This window comes from Ostrinia nubilalis, chromosome 13 (assembly GCF_963855985.1).
Source record: "Ostrinia nubilalis chromosome 13, ilOstNubi1.1, whole genome shotgun sequence".
NCBI lineage: Eukaryota > Metazoa > Arthropoda > Insecta > Lepidoptera > Crambidae > Ostrinia > Ostrinia nubilalis.
In genome coordinates, this window is record NC_087100.1 from 3,878,840 (window position 1) to 3,892,987 (window position 14,148).

Genomic DNA, 14,148 nt, shown 5'->3' on the forward strand with positions numbered 1-14,148 from the left:
TTCGACGTATGTAGGTCGTTTTTCGGAATAGAGGACTATCCGATGGCAGTTATTTATTTCTCCTCCGGTCAAGTAGCATTTGTTTAATAATCCTAATGGAAGCAAACGGTAAGCTCTCGCCGGTTACCTTTGCACGATCGGTTTGTGGAAGGACTTTTTGTAATTAACCATCCATAAACCGGCCGGTGATAAATGAAGCGAGCGGACGCGGTGTAATCATATCATCTGCTACGCTTCTGACCAGATGCTTGTGTTAATCAAATAAGTGGGAGTATACAGAGGTTTGTACTTACGTACTTGGTAGTGGGAGGTGTAAAGGTGTCTTATGGCTTTGTAATAAGATCGCCTCGGTGATGGCACGCCTTTGAACACATGGGATTGTAAGTAGATATACTTTTAGTTTAGGTCGTTATAGCTATTGATGCTGTATCGCGTACTGGCTCGATGCGTGTGGGACCAATGTCAAAAACCTGCAATTTAGTTGACTATGCTGGGTATGACTATTCATTGCGGATCACTGACGTTTATAATACTTTTCAAAGTGTCATTATGTGATACTGATTAATTCTGTTTTGACACTGTTAGTTATTATTTGATACTGTATTCGTCGATGGTATTATAAGTTGCATTTTAGCAGCAATACTTAGTTAGCTATTGAAAAAAAAAAAGCGAGTACTTATCGAGTTTACAGTTGAAATAACTTTACAGCATTATTAAAACATTTAACTAAAGTTAGATATTTATACTGCTGTAAAGTTATGTCGACCATGAACAAAGGTAGACGACCTCAGAAAAGTCGAGAACTAATTTCCTTTAACCTATGTAATTGAGTACCAAGGACATGGGAACCTTGAGTTGTCAATAACTTCGGAAAGGAAAACAGTAATTCCTTTAATGAACGATATTAATTGTCACTGGAATATTTTGTATCCTCCTGTTACCATGTAAAGTGCTGTATGTTAAATCAACGAAAACATCAATCTTTCCAAATTGACCGTTTTATCCAACATTTTACAATATTTGGTTAGCAATTAGTTTCGAATAATTTAAGAACATAATATACCTCCAATAGCTTTATTTACGTTAGCAAAAATTTAAATCTTTATTCATGACTAAATTTTCTGTAGTAACTGGCGCTATACCTGGAAGTTTACGAGTATATCGACAGTAACGCTATTCTGAGTATTGCTTATAATAAATTATGGTACAGAATAATTATAAATTAATATATTGTACAATCAAGTTCACTGAAAGCAGGAAAATCTGCTACTTTTTCTCACATTTAGGTGTGAATTCAGTAGTGCTTTTCTCATGTTTAGAAACGCATTTAAAGGTACAATGATCCCGCTTTATGTTCAAGAATTTTCAGGCAATCTTGCCATTCCCCACGCCATGATATCTACGCAAGAGCTCCCGAACTTAGCTAAAAAATACGACGACACAAAACTTTGTTAATTATAAGCTTGTTACAGATCGTTTGAGAACATTTTTAATTTTAGAGAGCACGAATAAAGACAAGAAAACTAATTTAAACCTCGTATTCCGAGTGGCCTTACGAAATTAATAAAAACGGACTTATTCTTTTTATGGCCCTACGCTATTTTGTCCTTTTTGTTTTAGGCCGTGTTCAGACTACGCGTTTTTAATCGCGTGTTTCGAATTGCGCGATTACGGGACTATTGCCACCTCTCGTTCCTATCGAATCGCGCGATTGTGATATACTAGAGGTTCATACATTCTGTCCACTCTATCGCGCGTTTTGCCGCTCGCGCGACTCGAAACGCGCGTGTAAAAACGCGTCATCTGGACTGGACCAGCTCTATTTTGTCCTTATTTGTTTTAAGACGCTTCAAGCTCAGAAACAAAAAGTTTTTCTTATTACGACGGTCACGTTTATTGAAATGTCATTCGTGCTTTAAGTTGGAAACATTGGTATTCTCCGTGGCCATCTTTAAGTGGATTTACGGGTTTCTCGTTTGTTTGTTTATTGAGTGTTGCAAAAATGTAATATTGTTGTAACAAGCTGTTTGTGTTTAAAAGAATGTAAGTTTTGCATACTTTTTTTCTGGAAGTTTTACTGCAAATATACCTACTACTTTGTTTGTTGAATATTAAAATGCAAAATTACCACAAGACTTCTATTATTGAAAGTTAGGAGTACAACAACTTTAAAAAAATAATATTTTGTTTTACTAAAAGTTACTATTTAGGTACTTTTGAGGCGTATACAGTAACTGAATGGACTATATATTTACGCCTTCTCCCATGTGAATTTTAGCCTTTTATACAAATGTTTAGCTTGCTTATTTAGGGATATTACTCCAGGGATAATATAGCATTCTATCTAATGATAAAAGATTTTTTGTAATCCACTAGTTTTCAACTTTATTTGTTACAAGTATTCTTTCCTCTTTTATCAGTATGATTACGTAATTTCCTGCCTGTAAAACTACGTCACAATTTTGACTATTTTTTCGATTGTCTCAACGCCATATCCCTTAATGATACCTTCAGGCATCATACCACCTTATTCGATTACTTAGCACAATTGGTCGCGCCCCCATAACGTCGATGTAGTGTCAAATTGTAATCAAGGCGCACGCGACGTGGTAATTGTGATAATGTATACCACCATTAAGTTGTATGGCATATCAGTTGCTATAACTATAATGTCGCTGCAAGTTATGGGATTGCCTGATGTACGGAGTTATGGGCAGTATCATCTCGTATAATCTATAGCACTTGAGTGCACTGTTTTGAGCTTAAGATTTTAAAGTATCACTAAGGCTGGGTAGCACCACCTTACTTTAACTGTAACTATAGCAACAATTCGGTGTTTTTTGTATGGAGTTTGACAGATTTTTGACGTTCGTTAAAAACGAAATTATGATAATGCAACCCCAGCCTAAGACAAATTAACTAAACGATGCAAAACTGAAAAAAAAAAATATTTACTCGTACTTATTTATTTTATTAAAAGCGCAGCTCTACATAAAACATCGTTGTTCGTCTATGTGTGGGTGTAATGGTAATACCTAGTTAATGATGATGACATCTAATTGCTTATATTTTTAGCTGCTTAAATGAAAGTCACAAAAATTGTAGCTGAATTTCTTCTGCGGCTTTGACCGCGAGAAATAAAGACTATCGCGCTTGTGTCTCTCTTTCAAAAACCTAACCATGATTTTGTTTATCTCTGACTTACTACCTTATCATCATCATTTCAGCCACAGGACGTCCACTGCTGAACATAGGCCTCCCCCAATGATTTCCACATTTCTGACAATTACCTTTAACCCAAATGGGTGGTTTCGAAAAATGCGTGTAAAGCCATGTATTCATTAGGCAACATTTGTTGATAAACACTGTTTATAAACTGTTCATAAACAATGTTTTATAATGTTTCATCATCTCTGTAAACAGTTTATAAACAGTCCATAAACATAGGTGATGAAACATTGTTTATGATACATGTTGCCGTGCTCCCCGCTATGAGTGGAGAGCAAGTGTGGACGGCCAAGTTTCAGAAACCTGTGTTTATGGTAAACTAGCTGACCCGGCGAACTTTGTTTCGCCTTAATGGCAATAAATAAGCAGACTTTTTTTTTATTTCGAACGGGATAAAAAGTATCCTATGTCCTTCTCCTGGCTCTAACCTACCTCCCTGACAATTTTCAGCTAAATCGGTTCAGCCGTTCTTGAGTTATAAGTGGTGTAACTAACACGACTTTCTTTTATATATACAGTGTGAGTCACGTTAAAGTGTACATATGAAAATAGATGAAACTAGACTTATTTTTATCGACAAAAAAGAGGTCAAAAATTTTTTAAGATTTTTTTTTTAATTTTTTATAGATTTTTTTTCTTCCAATTACTTGTTGTAAAGAAAACGTAATAACTTTTAAACTAAGCAGTATATCCTGATAAAATAAAAACAGTAATAATGCTAAATAACAGGCAATACTAAAAAATACATAAAAATACACAAAATAGGCCAACAAATAATAAAAAATGATACTTTTTGAAAAAAATCTGCTTTTAAATTCGCGTTTTTTTTTGGTTATTTGATAAATTTCTCCAAAAAATGCCCCTATAACCGGTGGTTTTTATTACTTTGTATTATTCTCTATCGTATTATCTTTGTAAAACCAAAAATCGCATGTCTCTATCCCTATCACAACATTTGCTATGATCGTTTGAACAAAGGCCTGCCACAACATTATTCTCCGCTACAGGTGAGACAACTTTAATTTTAACTAAAATGCTTATTTTACTTCGAAATATTTTGTTTTTATTTGAAATCTAACTTGTCTTTATCAAAATTACAAATCTAGAGCCATTTTCAGTTTCGTTGTTAACGAAGCGTTGAATGGCGCGCCCGGAGAGGCTTAGTTCAAACGATCATTGCAAACGTTGTGATAGGGATAGACACACGCAATTTTTGGTTTTATGAAGGTAATACGATAGAGAATAATACAAAGTAATAAAAACCACCGGTTATAGGGGCATTTTTTGGAGAAATTTATCAAATAACCAAAAAAACACGAATTTAAAAGCAGATTTTTTTTAAAAAGTATCATTTTTTATTATTTGTTGACCTTTTTTGTGTATTTTATGTATTTTTTAGTATCGCTTGTTATTTAGCATTATTACTGTTTTTATTTTATCAGGATATACCGCTTAGTTTAAAAGTTATTACGTTTTCTTTACAATAAGTAATTGGCAGAAAAAAAATTCTAAAAAAATTAAAAAAAATTCTCCAAAAATTTTTGACCTCTTTTTTGTCGATAAAAATGGGTCTAGTTTCATCTATTTTCATATGTACACTTTAACGTGACTCACACTGTATAGATAGACTTGTTTCACACTAGTCATAAACAGTTTATCAACAAATGTTGCCCAATGAATACATGGCTTTAAGGTAACAGCCAGTGTTACTTTCGCATTTTTAATATTAGTACTTAGGGATAATACCATATAAGCACCAGGTGTCATACCCAGCCTTATTTATGTGCACATACGCGTGTCGTTAAACTGGACGAGCTAATGAATCTTGCGCGACGCGTTATTTCATTTGGGATGTTTCGCGAATGTAAGAATTTATGTCACTGCGCTGGCAGGTCGCACCGGCCACCATCCATCTGGGCGCTCCTTATAAATCACAATACAGCGTGCGTCATACAGGGTGTATAACATCTGGGTCTGTAAAAAATGTATCATTTGTGACAGAATTATTTTTATTTTCGCCTTACTGCCTCACTGAAAGTGTTTTTTTATACTTGTAAAAATGTAAGAATTTATGTCACTGCGCCGGCAGGTCGCGTCGGCCACCATCCATCTGGGTGCTCCTTATAAATCACAATACAGCCAGCGCGTCATACAGGGTGTATAACATCTGGGTCTGAAAAAAATGTAACATTTGTGACAGAATTATTTTTATTTTCGCCTTACTGCGTCACTGAAGAGTGTTTTTTTATAACTTGTAAATTAAATGTAAGAGTTTATGTCACTGCGCTGGCAGGTCGTGCCGGCCACCATCCATCTGGGCGCTCCTTATAAATCACAATACAGCCAGCGCGTCATACAGGGTGGGCCAACATTTTTTGCCAATAGCAACGCATGATTTCTAAAAAATACACAAAAAGCACGCTGTTGTCCTGTGAAACGCTCCATAGTAGCAAATTAATTATGCACAGTTTCCTATCACTCATACCCCTACCTCGAACCGTACCCACCCTGTAAAGGGCGTGTGTGAAGTGATTCGGGTTCTCTAGAAAAGTTACACACGTCGAAGATTTAGTTTGTACAAAAAAGACGTACCGAAGCGATCGCAAAATTTAAATCAATCCCTGCTCAGTAATTGCTAAAAATAATTACGAATAGTGTGTATAATTAGTGTATTTTTTTTTATTGACAAAGACAGTAATATTTTATGCGAAAGCTCGCGCCACCCGCCCGCTATCTATTTATGGTCATGGCCAGAGCTATTTTTTATGAAACATAATAGAGATCACATTAATATTGGACGTTTGTTCTTATAAGCAATGATGCTTACTAGACCTCATAATATTATACCTTATACCTGCTTAGTTGATCAATATCAAGCTAAACCGCACCGGTCCCACCCTGTATACAACACGACAATGGACGCGACGTGCTATTTCAGTAGATAAAATGTCGACTATAAATTTTCACGCGGATATTTTGTTGTTTTCCGGCTTATAAGCCCGGACTAATTGATGCTTTTATGATTGTTTGGTGGTCAAATGACAAAATATTTTTTTGTTGTCAGATTAGCGAGGTACTAAATCACGTGACTGACTAAATTAATTCAAGGAGTATACATTATCATTTGGTTATTTTAGGAGACAAAACCACATAGAAATAAAAAGTCTCTTATGTAGTCGTAATAAAGGCCAATTCGCTACAAAATATGTAGGTAGTGTGATATGTTGTGACCTGTACTATTTGTACCTGTGACTTCATACACGTGGAAATCGTCTTTTATTGGGCCATTCAGTCTAGGCTTCTAATTCATTAACCGACTTTGAAAAAGGAGGAGGTTCTATGTTCCACTTTGTATTTTTTTTGTTATGTTTTATGTTTACAGTCTTTTTTATACTTTGAGGTCAAGATCTTTTTATTAAAGCAATTAATCCTTCAAGGCCCGCGAATCTAGACGCAATAGATAATCAATTGTTATGACATTAATTAATGCCGTCTGGGACTCAAGCGGTTAATCAAAATAACTTCTAGATATGTTGTACATAAAACTAGATGTATTTTTCTGCAACCATAACAAAAACCACCAAAATTGTCTAGGGTTGTCACAAAGCTTATTTGCGTCCACGATAACGGCTTACGACAGAAACAAACCGAGTTATGCGAGTAAAAAGATGTCGTAACTAGTTTATAGAGGCACATTCTACGTATGCCAGTAATTTGCTACTTCCCCGAATAAACGTCACACACGTACGTATAAATGATACTAATGTGATGTATGTTGTAGGAATGTAGGTGGTTGTCCAAAAAATACACGTCGGAAGTCAAGCTTCTACCAGTAAACTAATAAATGCGGAAGTTTGTTGTTCCTTTATGCAGTTACACAGATTTTGCTGAAACTTTCAATTACTTCACTATATACCTATTATAAAACAAGTAGCTTTCCTGTCTGTATGTCTCTATGTATGCTTAGATCTTTAAAACTACGCAATGGATTTTGCTGAATTTTTTTAATAGATAGAGTGATTCAAGAAGGTTTTTAACTATAATATTTTGTACCTGTGCGAAGCAGGGGCGGGTCGCTAGTTTATTATAAAAAAAATCGTCGAGCACAACTTGATTTACAAGAAATGAACTGTCTGTCAACAATAGTTATTATTATCTACATTGAAGATGCATGTTCACGGGCACGGTATGACTATAACTGTACGTACAATTGTCAAGACATTTTGCAGAATCGCACTTATTTATTGCTATCAGAAGATATAAAGATAGGAAGAAGATAACGCCACATGTCCATCGACCTCAACACAAAATTTAAAAAATCCCAATTTTTCCAAATGCCCCCCCAAGTGTTAACCGCCACAAATATATTTGTAATCCAGCAAACATTCTCAACAGGTCGTCATCCCTGGTGGGCGGGAAAGGGGAAATTGGGAATATCCGACCGTGGCTATTTGTCGCGGCCACGTAGGTGAAGCCTGTCAGGTGCCAAATGCCAATACAGGCTCAGGATTATGATAAGGTTTTTTTATCCACCACTGCAAATTTTTTATAAAAATGACTAGATATGATTGCTAGAGTAAACGGCGTCGTGTCTCAAAGGGTTAAAATTTAGGTTTAGTCACCCATTAGATGAGACTTCATTTGTGTTGTAATATTTCAGTTTTTTAAAGTTAATAAGTATGTAAACAAAACTGTCTGTAAAAATTTTGGCCGTGGCTGTTTGGCTCAGGCTCATGATTATGATAGGGTTTTTTATACACCATTGCTTTCTTTGTCAAGGGATATTCACATACAAAGGAAAGGAAAAATAAAATTAATTGAGAAATGCTAGAGCAATGTAGGTATAGTCACAAATGACAGCAAACATTTTTACAATTTACGTAAGGTTTAATATCGACGGCACATGCGGTGTCACATTTATCGAATGTAGGTAAAAAATATTACAGGTTGATTCAAATAAAGAATAAAATTACACAAATTGATTAATTTTCTAAAATCTATTTATTTACTTCTCTTAATAGCGCTTTAAGTACTCGTGTTGTAACAACTTAGGCCAGTCTATTGTTATTGCTTTTACAATAGAATCTAACAACAAACCGAATTCACAGAAATGTTTTAAAACAACAGTCCAAAAATTAACTGCTTCCCAGTAATCCTCGAAGTAAAACAATAAAGCGACTCTACAGTTGTACACTAACGAAAAACACATGTTCCTTCGCGAAGAAAAAGTAAAAAAGTCGGGGCGCTTGACACTAGTATAAAACACGTACTACCACCCTATCGGACGGCAAAACTTTATCTCAACAGAAAAACAGAGACAAAGGAGGGTTAGCAGTAACACATAGCCCGCGTTAGTATACATTATGTATAGATTTTTTTCACTTTTGCAAGTTACGGAAGGGTTAACTTACGCCTAACTGACGCTATCAAAGTTTTGTTAGTAGCAAACGCGTGATGCAATTTTTCACATGAAGCGGGGCCTTAATTTTTCGTTGACGGTTCGCATTCGGTCCACATGGTTGATTTCCATAGATTATACTATCAATGTTCAGTGTTTAGAAACTACATACCTAACTGATTAAAGACTATATTGATTTCTCAAAATATGAAAAATATTAAGTTTAATAATAGTTTTTAACAACTTGAAAAAATCGAACTGCCTAAGGCGGGACTCGAACCCACGACCTTCCGCTTGCCGGGCGACTGCTCTTCCAACTGAGCTACTTCACTGGATGAATTTAGTTTGAGAAGCGACTCTATTCGCTAAGAAATTTTAATAACGATTAAATAATAGTTGGTCTTAACCTCTCAAGGTTAGGTGGAGTCATAGATACTCGTAGACTAGAGTTAAATAATTACCTAAATAATTTATATTAAAAAATATTGTATGTGCTTATAGGGAGGGGGAAATTGAGATCATATTAGGCTTACCTTGGACTTGGAAATGGCCTTAATCAATCCAATAAATTGGTCAAATTCAACAAACCCGAGCGTTAAACTCGTCCACTTAGAACTTCCGAAAATTACGTTCTCAGGTTCGTCTCAAGATTCCAAGACAGTGTGGAGGTAATCTCGGAAATATCCCAAAGCTGAAATAACAGGAGTCGGGTGTAAATTATAAATTTAAATCGCACTTATGAAGTCGGCTCACGAACCGTGTGAGCTCTCGATCGGTATTCCCGAAGAAATCTATTCGGAGACAGAAATGCTGGTGATATTATGTTGAAATGAGTAACGAGATCTGTGAGAACGTTTTTTATCCTATTAATATTATAGATATACAAGTTTGATAGGATAAAATTTCAAGACCTCGCGATTTTGATACATCTTTACAGTTTAAATTATTGTCTTACCAAAATAAAATAGGTTACAATTGACAACTGAATTTCAAGCTAATGAAGCTGCGGGAAAAGCTAGTGTAGAGAAGTTTTTTTACGTCAATTTTTTTCCAACTTTTTAATAAACACCAGCTCACTAGTTGTCGCTTTTCCATACAAAATAATCTGTCAATGCAATTCGCCCATGTCTAATAAAAAATGAATAACATAGTCCGTGCAAAAATGACACCGCACTGCCGACGAAAAGTATCTAGGCGCACGTTTCTGCTATTCAATTCAGTAACTAAATTAATACCATAGGCGCAAACCACCGATAGTTTAGCCAGGCAGTTAATCAGTATGGAGATGTATGAAATTGCGCACATTACACCGATTTGGTATCGGCCGATTTTTCATGCAAATTAAAATCGAGCCCAACTATCGGCCAACTAAAAGTCGGTGGTCTGCGCCTAGGCTTACCGTGACAAATCATGACGGGAGATTTTATTTCTGAAGTGTAGGTTATAGTTTACCTGCCCCGTTCATCAATATCATCATTATTTCAGCCATATGACGTCCACTGCTGAACATAGCCTCCCCCAATGACTTCCACATCGCACGGTTGATAGCGGCCTGCATCCAGCGCCTTCCTGCTACCTTTACGTCCCACGCTGCGTTTTCCGGTACGCGGCCTCCATTCCAGAACCTTGCTGCACCATCGGCCGTCAGTTCTGCGTACTATGTGCCCTGCCCACTGCCACTTCAGCTTGCTAATCCGTCGGGCTGCCCCTTTAGTAGAATTTTATTCATTATTTATCACTGGGCAGTAACTAAGAACACGTATTTTACATCATTTGCGAGTACTTTCATAGCTTTAGACGGCCAAGTGACAAGACTGGGCAGTAAAGGTAATAAACTAAAAAATTGTTTTACATCATTTTGCGAGTACTTTCAAAGCTTTTAAGTGCTGTCACTTACCCGCATAACGACAAGTAATAAAATGAGTGCAAATAGAGACATTTATCTTTAGTCCGCCATGACGGAGATCGTGGGTTGTCCGCGGAAGGTGTACACCAAAATAGGTTTTGGACATTATAAGTACCTATTTATTTACAGCCAAATTGAAAACAAAACTTACATTATGTCTTAAGTCTAACTGCTCTATTGAATTATAGCCACGATAACCGAACGGTGAAGGGGTCGGTCGAGTGGCCGACTCGAAATCCGAGGAACGCGGGTTCGAATCCCACCGCCGCTCGACTATTGTGGTGAGCCCACTCGTAACACTAGCTTATTTAGCTTACCACGAGGGGCTAACGGGACTATTAGTAATTTGGGCAATACAAATTGCTAATAATCTTTTTTTTTTAAGAAAAAAACTATTACGTATGTGAATTTTGAAAAAAAAAAAAAAACTTATAATAGTTGTCTATAAGATTGCTTCGATGTACCTTTTTATTTACGCCCCTCCGATGGTAGAAATCCCGCGATAACTATTCTAATGTTACTGACCATGAAAGTTTAAAACAATAGAATTATTATTAGTTAGATAACTAATTTCATTTATGTAGACAATTTCTGTGTAGCGACGTATTTACTACATAAATACGAATATACCTACATTATTAACGTTTTACTACTCTTAGGTACCAAAGTACTTACATTATTATTAAGTTCGGCATTTCGTAAAGAAACACTTTTATTATAAGTCGAAGACCGATGATATAAATAAGAAATATAATAAGGTCAAAGACACGCCTATAAGTGAGTTCTTACTAAAAATGATAAATAACTTTAGCAATATATTTTTTAATATTTCAAGTTGAAAAATGCCGAAAAGAATGCTGAGTTAGTTTAAAAAACGATGTTAGAGAAAAAAAAAGTCATTATGGAATTCTTAATCAAAGATCAAGTAACAGATGGCAATGGCAGCCTATCAGTTATTTTTCAGATTTTGTCTCGTTAGGGTTGCCACATTTTGATAGTATTATTTTCTTAACAATGTTAATTATATTTTCAGTAAGAGAACTTACTTTTTATTTCAATTTATATCTGATTGTTCTTTAGATTGGCGAAATGTGGCATCTTATTGAGAAAAGTGAATGATTTTGTGAATGAGAAAAAGATTATTTCGGTGGAAATACTTATGTAAGTAGGATTCAGGATTTGAAATGAATTTACGTTACTCCATTATTTACAGACGGCGGTACATCAAACTAACCACTAGCATCTTATTAAGTTTTGATAAGTGCGATCTGGAAACAAAAATGTATCGTCTGGTGAACTCTGTGTGCGTTTACATGTTATAACTTCTGTTACTTGAAATTCACATCAGTTATTTTCACAATCAATTTGTTTTGGATTTTTGCTCAAGTTTATAAGATTCAAAATATGCCCACTGATAGGTTTACCTAACTTTTGACTGACAGCCCTGTCGTCGTCTTGTACTAAGAGCGTACCAAAATTTAACGAGACGATCCGTTATCGCCGGGCCATTGGCGGGCTCATTAACGCGAAGAGCCCTAGTTTATAAACCAAATTAGCTATTTGATATTAATACCGGTTCATAGATGTAAGAGTGGGAATAAAAAATGTTATGAGCTGTAAAGTTGAAAGAAAATCTTAATCTTAGTAGTTCCTGAAAGTTTAAATTACATATTATTTTACACTCGGACTCAGAATGACTTGAAGTCAGAATCATATAAGGACTCATTGAGCAAATACAGTGAAATTACAAAATGTAAAGTTACTGTAAAATTTAATGACCATATTTATTAATGATCAAGATACAATACTGATTTCTTTTATCTGTTAATTTGAGGGAAAATTAGTTCTTTACTCTCTAAGACACAATCCTTTGCCACTTTTTCTCTTAGTTTGCCAATCGTATCATTAAAGTTAAAGGGCTAAAATACTTAGTAAGTAGACTTTTCAAGGCGAGAGTGAATAGGCACTTACAGGGCAGATATGCACCATCCTAGACTGCATCTCACTTCACACCAGGTGCGATTTCGGTCAAATACTTGCCTTTTCTTGCATAAAAAAGTTATAGTAATACCTACTTTTGATATTTCTTAGACATTCAGGTAAACATTAATAATTTTAAATTTTATGAAAAGCTAATGTCACGTATATTCCCATATTAACTGTACTAAAATGCCATATTACACACATTCATATATTCCCCAACTCTATTACACACCCGGAGCAAGATAAAACATCATAGAGCACGGATCGCATCAGCTTTGACGTAGCTTATCAGCCGGACCGGGCAAAAGGACCTCCAGTTTGTCGCGAAATTCACAATACCGCGATATTGTGGGTATTTGAACACGGGAATGCGAACGGCGAAAATAATATGTAGTTATGGTACCATGAAAGTGTATTCGATATAATACATAGAGTCAAATGAAATGAAATAGTTTATTTAGTACATAGGCCCTTTCCATGGCACTTATACACGTCCCAAATATAGCTTGCCCTATCACCACTTCGGAACAACATATGGGTTGGTGCTAAGAAGAAGTGGCGGAAGAAACTCAGTCACCTATGTCAGCCTCTTTTTCAATCCAATACAGTAATTTATAGCTTACATGAACTAAAGAAATTATACAAAATGTTTTTGATTCCAAGTTCCAATAAGAATAAGTTTATTGGCACATAATAATTTAGAATGTTACAAGCCTCTTTTTCAATCCAATACAGTAATTTATAGCTTACATGAACTAAAGAAATTATACAAAATGTTTTTGATTCCAAGTTCCAATAAGAATAAGTTTATTGGCACATAATAATTTAGAATGTTACAAGTAGGTATTAAAAAGAAAAAGAAACCCCGAATAAAAAAGGTCTTCTTCTTTTTTGTTGTTGCCAATATCAATCATCGAGGCCGACTTGAATTTTGTGCCTTAGAAAAAGGTCACCGACTCAACAAATACTAATTAATAAAACAATGAAATGTGGATTTGACTGGCCAGTATCTTTAAAAAGTAAACTTATTTTCCAAACAAATGACAGAATGAAACGTCAAATCGCTTTGAAAATGAATTCCGTGTAATTTTTAATAATGAAGCATTATATTAACTGGCCAGTATTTTTGGTTTGAAACTTTTTATTTTAGCACAGGTTTTTTATTATTACTTTCTTTTTTAATAAAAATTGTGTAAACATCTACGACCCCGTGGTCACGTTGAAGCTGGCAATTTTGCGGCCGTGCGTTATCAATTTTTACCTAAAACGCTTTTTTAAGCCACTCGCTAACAATTACAATAAATCAGCTTAAAATCGGCTATAATCTTTACTGTTTATGAAATAGGTAATTTAATTAATGTTGTGGTAATACTTTAAAAAGTCTGAGCCAAGAAAGTGTAAGCAAACCGATGATTAATGTAGAAATTAATAAAGTACTAAATGTCACGGTTGATATTAAGGGCTTTTTCAGTTGTTACTACAGTGATTTTGAACGTATTATTTAATAAGTATACCGTACCATGTTTATCCGATAACGGAGATATTATTATCGAAAACGTTTAGTAAACCTGAATTTCAAGGAAATTCTAAAACATAAGACAGAAGCAAGGCCTCGAAATTGTAACCAAACCTA

General features: G+C 35.2%; 1 protein-coding gene across 2 annotated transcripts in view; it reads left to right on the plus strand.

Annotated features, from left to right (window-relative positions):
* Window positions 1-14,148, plus strand: part of LOC135077441 (tyrosine-protein phosphatase Lar) — a 538,711-nt gene that overhangs the window by 78,514 nt on the left and 446,049 nt on the right. The gene's annotated exons all lie outside the window — the stretch shown is intronic.